A 7500-nucleotide genomic window follows, 5' to 3' on the forward strand; every position below is an offset into this window, starting at 1 on the left:
TGTTTGTTTGGGTACCGTATGTGGAAACAAATGGGAGTTTGAGAAGAGCAATTGTTAGCTTGTAGTACTCACGTTTCACCCCAGGCTAATGTATGCTGCTTGGCAGAGCAGCGAGAAAAGAGAATTAATGGTTTCAGATTTCGCCTTTTATATATCATGTGATAGAGAGCTGGCTTGTGATTAGACAAGCCCACAAGCCAGGGAGAAAATGGATTTCAAATCTCGAGTCGTGAGAAGTACTTCTGCCTGTTTGTAGCGAGTGTTGGTTGCTACAACTTCATTCTTGAAAACTTGTAAAAACAAATCTATGACTACTACTAACTCTAAATTTTGGAGTGCAACTCGAACTTAGGATTAGTGGTAGAATAAGTCATTTGTTTACAACTTTTCAGGAATTAAACGTCCCCCACCCGTTAAGTCATAAGCAGCTATTTGTTTGTTTTTCTATTCAGTGTGTAAAATCCAATCTGAACAACATACTTGGAAATTAGAAAACAAGAAAAAGACTTAGTTTTAGCACGTTAAATTATACAGGTCGGTTGAGGATTAAATTCTACTGCGTTTAGCATAAGTTTTTTTTTGTGCTGTTGTTGCTTTTTTTTTTTTTTTTTTTTTTTTTTTTACAATTTTTCACTGTTAACTTTTGTAAACTTTTACCAAGTAAATATATACTTTTAAATTAAGGGGCATGCTTAAATTCTATTTTAAACTATACAATAATAATAATTTAAAAAAGTACTGGGCAAAGTCGATTTTATAGCGAGTTTTAAGAATGTTTAACCGAAAACAACGGTGAAAAGACAAATAGTCAATAAATAATTGTTACCAAAGGCAATAAATGCGACTTTCTACCTACCTAAATGGGTTTAGTTTATGTTTTAAAGTATTTTCAAGTGCTTTTTTCAAAAAAATTTTTATCTTGAATCGCGGGTGTGTGGATGTTATATATGTCCAGATTTTCTCGAAAAAAAGAAAAACGCTAGTTGCTAGTTCAAATTTTTACCCACTAGATTGCAAAACGAAATTTTCAGAGAAACGATAAGCAGTGTTGCCAATTAAAATTTTCAAAACCGGCTAGATCGGGAGTGGGGGGACGTATTTTTTTTTTTTTTTTTTTTGACAAGGAAGTTATCATTTATCAAGGTCTGAAGGCCACTCCAGGATAAAGGTTAATGAATGTATGGTGGTAGTGTTGCAGAGGGCCTAGAGAGGTAAAGGTACTAATCGACCATACAGCTAAATAAAGTAGACACAACAAAAAGGTAACGGCAATAGCAAAGAAGGATGACAAACACAGATGTTCAATTTAAGACGATCGGATATCGTGTTTTATTGTTCACCAAAATTTTTAAAAGGCGCTTATACAGTTTAGTCAAGACATTAAAAAATGAAAACATTGAAAAAAGTTATATTGTACGTACTCGTTACGAAATGAAGTTCTCTGAAAAAAAAAATCACTTAATTTCATCAAGTAGTTTTTATTTTACAGTGAAAAAAAAAAAAAAACAGTTTGTTATGATACCGAGCAAAAGGTTCGACTTTTAGGGAAAAAAAAAGCTAGTAATAAAGATGGGGAGGGAGTGTCGGCGCTTTAACTGGAGTTATCTCCCCGTAGCGTGTTCAACAAATTTCGTAATGGCTGACTTCAACGCGCTCTCTTAAAAACGTGTTTTTCTGCTGTAAAATAAAAACTACTCTATCAAATTAAATGAAATTTTTTTTCGGAGATCTTCATTCCAAAACAGATATGTACAATATAACCTTCTTTTTTTTTTTTTTTTTTTTCGATATTTTCATTTTTTTTTAATGTCTTGACTAAACTGTACAAGTACCAAAAAAAAAGGTAAAATGTACGGCAATGGATTCAGGATCAGCTGAAGTAAGAAAAATATTTTTAAAATAAAAAGATGTGTAACAATAAGCGTCTGTACGCTCTTTTCTCTGTAATAATGTTAAAATAAATAAACACATGACGAAATAGCTTGTACATCAAAGAAATCGAAATTTATTAAAGATGAAGAAATAAAGGATTGACAATGTATACTTGGAGACAAAATTTCAATGAAACAGTTCGTTCCTTCTTTATGGAAATCTTGCACGACTGAGGACAAATTCAAGAAAACAGTCCTTAATTGAAAGAGTTACTTGGAATCTTGGGCAAATCTTAGGTTTATGTGTTTCTTCTCTTTTCTCCTTTTTCTCAAGTAATAAACCATAAAGTATTGCTTTATAGTCTGAAAATAAAAATATTTATATCCTAGCTTAAATAATAATATATAAATATTAAAAAAAAAAAAAAACTCCTTTTCTTTAGTAAAGAAATAATAATTTCTGGGCTGTAAACGTTAAATTTAATATACGAAAACATTTTACTTTTTTTATATATATATATTCCTCTATCGTTTGAATAAACCCTTTTTAACTCAATTTTAAATATTTAGCCACTCTGACTAAAATACAAAAATATTCGGAATATTTTCCTATATTATCAATCAATATAGAATACATTTGGATTGTGTTTTCTCCAAATATAACCTTCATTAAATAATTACATTGTCACCATCTTTCTCTTTGAATAAAATAGTTATTATACGAGTTTTCTCCAAATATAACTTCTAATAACAACTTTTTGTCACTGAATTTTCTAATTCTTAGATCTTTTCAAGAAAAATAAATGAAATAAATTAAGTAATTTATTTTATTGTGGACTATTATCCTCATCTTTCTTAGATATTGTTTCACGCCATTTTGGCTAACTATTCCTCTGGCTTTCGTCAGATGGTAACCACGACGGGATAGAAACTCCAAATCTCCTAATTGCATCCTCAGCAATTACTGACGAAGGCCAGAGGAATAGTTGTCCGAAACGTCGTAAAACAACAAATAAAAAAGATAAGGATAATAGTCTGCAATAACATAAATTAATAAGTAATACTCATCTCAATAATGAATTCCAATTAAATAATGAATAAATTAAGTGCCTTTAATTTTTTTAAATTAAACATTGACTCTGTCAACATTTCTTTTTTCAATTCTCCAAATTTTTCCAAAAATAAATTCCCAAATTGTCTCTAACTCAAAAAATTACTTAAATATTATATTTTCTTAACTAAAAGATCAATCGTCTCGATTTCCCTATATTTTGAAAGTATGTTAAAATAAAGTGTACTTAAATTTATTCCTGACATTCTTATATTGAATTATCATAAAGGAGAATAATTTACGTACACGCAATTTTCATAACATAAGGAAACTGTATTCAGAGATGAAAAATAAGTTGTTAATTGTACGACAACAAATATTAATCTGAAGAAGACCGCCCAGATCTTAAATAGTCGTCTATATGTTTGTTGTCATCACGTGACACAAATCAACCAATGAAATGATGACACGAAAGCAACCATTCTCACATGAAAAAAAGATTGCCTGATCATTATTTTAAAACGAAATTCAATAAAATTGTTAAAAAACATTTTAACAAAACTTATCTTGTCCTTTTTTTTTTTTTAACTTTTTTTTATTCAAATTTCCAAATAAGTCCATTTAAAAAAAATAAATTCTGAAAGTCTACTGTCAAAAAAAAAAAAAAGAAACAAAAAAGAAAAATTTCTCTAAAATTCTATATAATTAAGACTTGATGTTTATTTTGTAATACTCACGAGAGTAGCAAGCGTCCGCGTCTTTGTGCATTGTGTAAATGTGTGTGCGAGCGGTGGCGTGATGGAGGAGGGGTGGACTTGCCACAGGGATGTGTTGGGTGGGAAAAGAAAAAGAAAAGATGGCGCCTGGTGTTTTATAAACTGCGGTCTCGCGAGATCACCGAGATCATGAGAAAACAGAGGGCACACATGCAAATGAGACAGGATGAAAAACTGCATAAAAAGCAAGCTTGAGTGAGAAGAAGGGACAGTTTCGTTTACAGTCACGAGGTTATTGTGTTACTATTGCAAGCGTTGGTGACGATTGAAGTTGAATTTGATACATATTTTAGATAAAAACAAAGGTAAAGGCCATATCATTATTAATAGTATCGCAAAAGAATACAGGATGGAACGATAAAATTGTCGCCCTAAAGAAAACAGAACTACAGCTTTATTTTAAAACTTTTATTGAAAAAATTAATTCAGGTAACTTGATTATGTGGTAGATCTGACATCTATTCAATGTAGCCGTCTTCAGCCTCAATCACCACCTCGATACGGAACTGGGAGCATGTCTTTTCCATAAGCGCCGGCAGAAGCTTGGCGAATAGTCAACAGATTGGCAGCGATTAGGCTGGCTTAGGTGTTGTGGGAGATTGTGTGGATGATGTTCTCGACATATGACCAAACGGAGTAGTCCAGCAGGTTCAGGTCAGGAGAGGAGGGGGGGGTCAGAAGTCGTAGCACTCCTTCTAAAGCCAAGCCTGGGTCTCTTTGGACTTGTAGGCTGGTGCCGAATCCTGCTGCCACACCCAGGGTTTGCCAGCAGCCACCTGATTGCACCCAGGGATCACCACACTCTTCAGCACATCCAGGTACACTTTGGTGTTGACTTTCAAGCCGAGTTTAAAGATGTGAGGTAGCATGATGTAGCCCTCGCTTGAAACCACACCAAAGACCATAACCGTGGCCGGAAACTTTGTTTTCATCACCCTGGGCATATCCCTGTTATTTGTGGCAATCTAGCGATGCATTTTGAGAGTGCTGGCAATGGTCCTACTGTCAAAACTTGGATTGGTAGGGAGCATGAGTTGAACATTGTGTCACTGTCAGACATGATAGAAGGCTCCTATCACTCTTGGGATTTGTACACAATTGGCTAACTAGTAGATGGTCTGCAGCAAAAAAAGAAAACCGATTTTCATCAAACGGAAGTGGAATCATGTCGTCTTTTTTTGCACGCAATTTTATCGTTACACCCTGTACATACACCAAAATTGAAGCATTTTACATCAATACCAACAATAATCATTGAATTCACAAGTTTTTTAATTCTTCTTCGAGGTCTGGTATTTATTATTGCACAAGACAAACTTGCAACAGTTTCATTTACATTATCTGAAGCGCCATCCCTATCTGTACTTCTTCAGATAGAAAGTTGGTTTGATGAGAATGAGTTCTCGACAATTCCAACGGAAACAAATGTTTGAGAGAATGCAACTGAATATTACCTTGGACATGGGTGAAACTTTGTATTTTAATTTGAAACCAAAATAATAAATATTAAGGGGTCAAAATTGGGATCAAAGTTTAAAAAAATTGACCTCTGCGGTTTCTACAAAATTACTCAGACAAATTTTTATCTAAACATTTGAAAAAATCTTACATAAAGTGTATTCACACGTAGGGCAAGTTATGAACAGTACATAGGGCCCAAGCAAAGCCAGATTGATCTGCTAGTATATATATATATATATATATATATATATATATATATATATATATATATATATATATATATATATATATATATATATAATTTTATTTATTTATTTATTTCTTTATTTTTTTGCATAAAAGGTATATCCATGCACATAATATTTAATAGTAAAAATAAATCAATGAATACGTCCAATAAAAAAGGGGCGTCTCATTCATATATACCTCTTTAAAAACGCTAAGGTAGCGGAAAAAATAAAATAAAGAACAAGCTGTTAATATCGATAATAAAACAACAACAACGAATCTTATATGTTTTGTGTGTATGCGCGCGTGTGTGTGTATTGAATATATATATATATATATATGTATATATATATGTATGTATGATATATATGTATAAAATATAATATACATATGTATGACGTGTATATATATATATATATATATATATATATATATATATATATATATATATATATATATATATACTAGCATTCAGCCCGGTGTTGCCCGGGTGTTTGGAGGTGTATGTTGAGCAAAAAAAAAAAAACGGTCAATTTTTTATTAAACTTTCACCCCTATTATGACCTCTTAACCTTTATTGTTTTGGACTCAAATCAAATTATTAAGTTAGATCCATGTCCAAGGAATCTATATCTAAAATTTCAAGTGTTTAGACCCCAAATTGTCGGAGGAGTTTGGTAGAGTTCTCAAAGGTCAAATCGTTGAACTTTGACCCCTTAACAACTAAATTTCTATTCCGAAAACGGATTACAAAGATTTTCCCAAATCTCAGTACCTTGTATATCAAACTTCGAGTCTGTAGACTTAAAATTGACAGAGTTATTGCGTTGGAAAATGTACACAGACACACACACACAGACACGTTCACTTTTATAGATAAACTAGCATTTCAGCCTGGCGTTGCCCGGGTGTTTGGATGTGTGTGTTGAGCAAAAAAAAAAAGTGTTAGTAGGAAGGCAGGCTCGAACCTGTACCGCAAAGGAGGAAAAGAACGGGGAAAAAACCTGATGTCTATGCTGTTACGACCACCGCCAAAACGGAAGTGACATCTTTTAAAATTAAGGCTAGACGATCGAAAGGAGAGCATGACTTTCAAAAATATCGGCGAAAAAAGCGACCTCTCCTGTAGAAAAGTGCCCAGTTGAAGGTGAAGGTATTAATGTTTTTAGCCAATCTTTCGATATTTGTCGTCTGAAAGGTCGAACTTCAAAACGATACTGATCTTGAGAAAATCCGTCGCCTCTGTCGAAAGTGTTGGGCAGACATGCAAACATACATACATACATTTATATATTGGTAATTAAAAATTCTCGACCCAAACCGATGAAAAAGCTTGCCCTATCTCTGAATACCCCTTATGTAAAATTTCAAATGTTTAGACCAGAAATTGTCTGAGTAATTTGGTAGAGACCGCAGAGGTCAATTTTTTTTAACTTTGACCCCTATTATGACCCCTTAACATTTATTGTTTTGGGCTCAAATCAAATTATTAAGTTAGATCCATGTCCAATGAACCTATATGAATTTTTAGTTACCAATATATAAATGAATGTATGTATGTATGTTTGCATGTCTTCCCAACACTTTATGACAGAGGCGACGGATTTTCTCAAGATCATTATCGTTTTGAAGTACGACCTTTCAGACGACAAATATCGAAAAATTGGCTAAAACATTAATATCTTCACCTTCAACTGGGCAGTTTTCTACAGGGGGAGGGTCGCTTTTTTCACCGATATTTTTGAAAGTCATCCTCTCTTTTCGCTTGTCTTGCCTTAATTTTTAAAACAGTCACTTCCGATTTGGCGGTGGTCGTAACAGCATAGACGTCAGGTTTTCCCCCCGTTCTTTTCCTCCTTTGCGGTACGGGGTTGAGCCTGCCTTCCTACTACCACTTTTTTTTTTTTTGCTCAAATATCACACCCAAACTCCTGGCAACGCCGGGCTGAAATGCTAGTAGATATATAGATTTGAATTTGTTTTTTAATGATATCAACAGCTTCGAAAACAAAATACGTATTTAAAAAAAATTCTATTTACGTTAGGTATGTTGGCTGATAGCATTAAAAAAATAAATGATTTAAAAAATACATCGCAAACTAATTCTGTCCTT

This window comes from Euprymna scolopes, chromosome 29 (genome assembly GCF_053919585.1).
Source record: "Euprymna scolopes isolate OS-2025 chromosome 29, ASM5391958v1, whole genome shotgun sequence".
Classification (NCBI taxonomy): Eukaryota; Metazoa; Mollusca; class Cephalopoda; order Sepiida; family Sepiolidae; genus Euprymna; species Euprymna scolopes.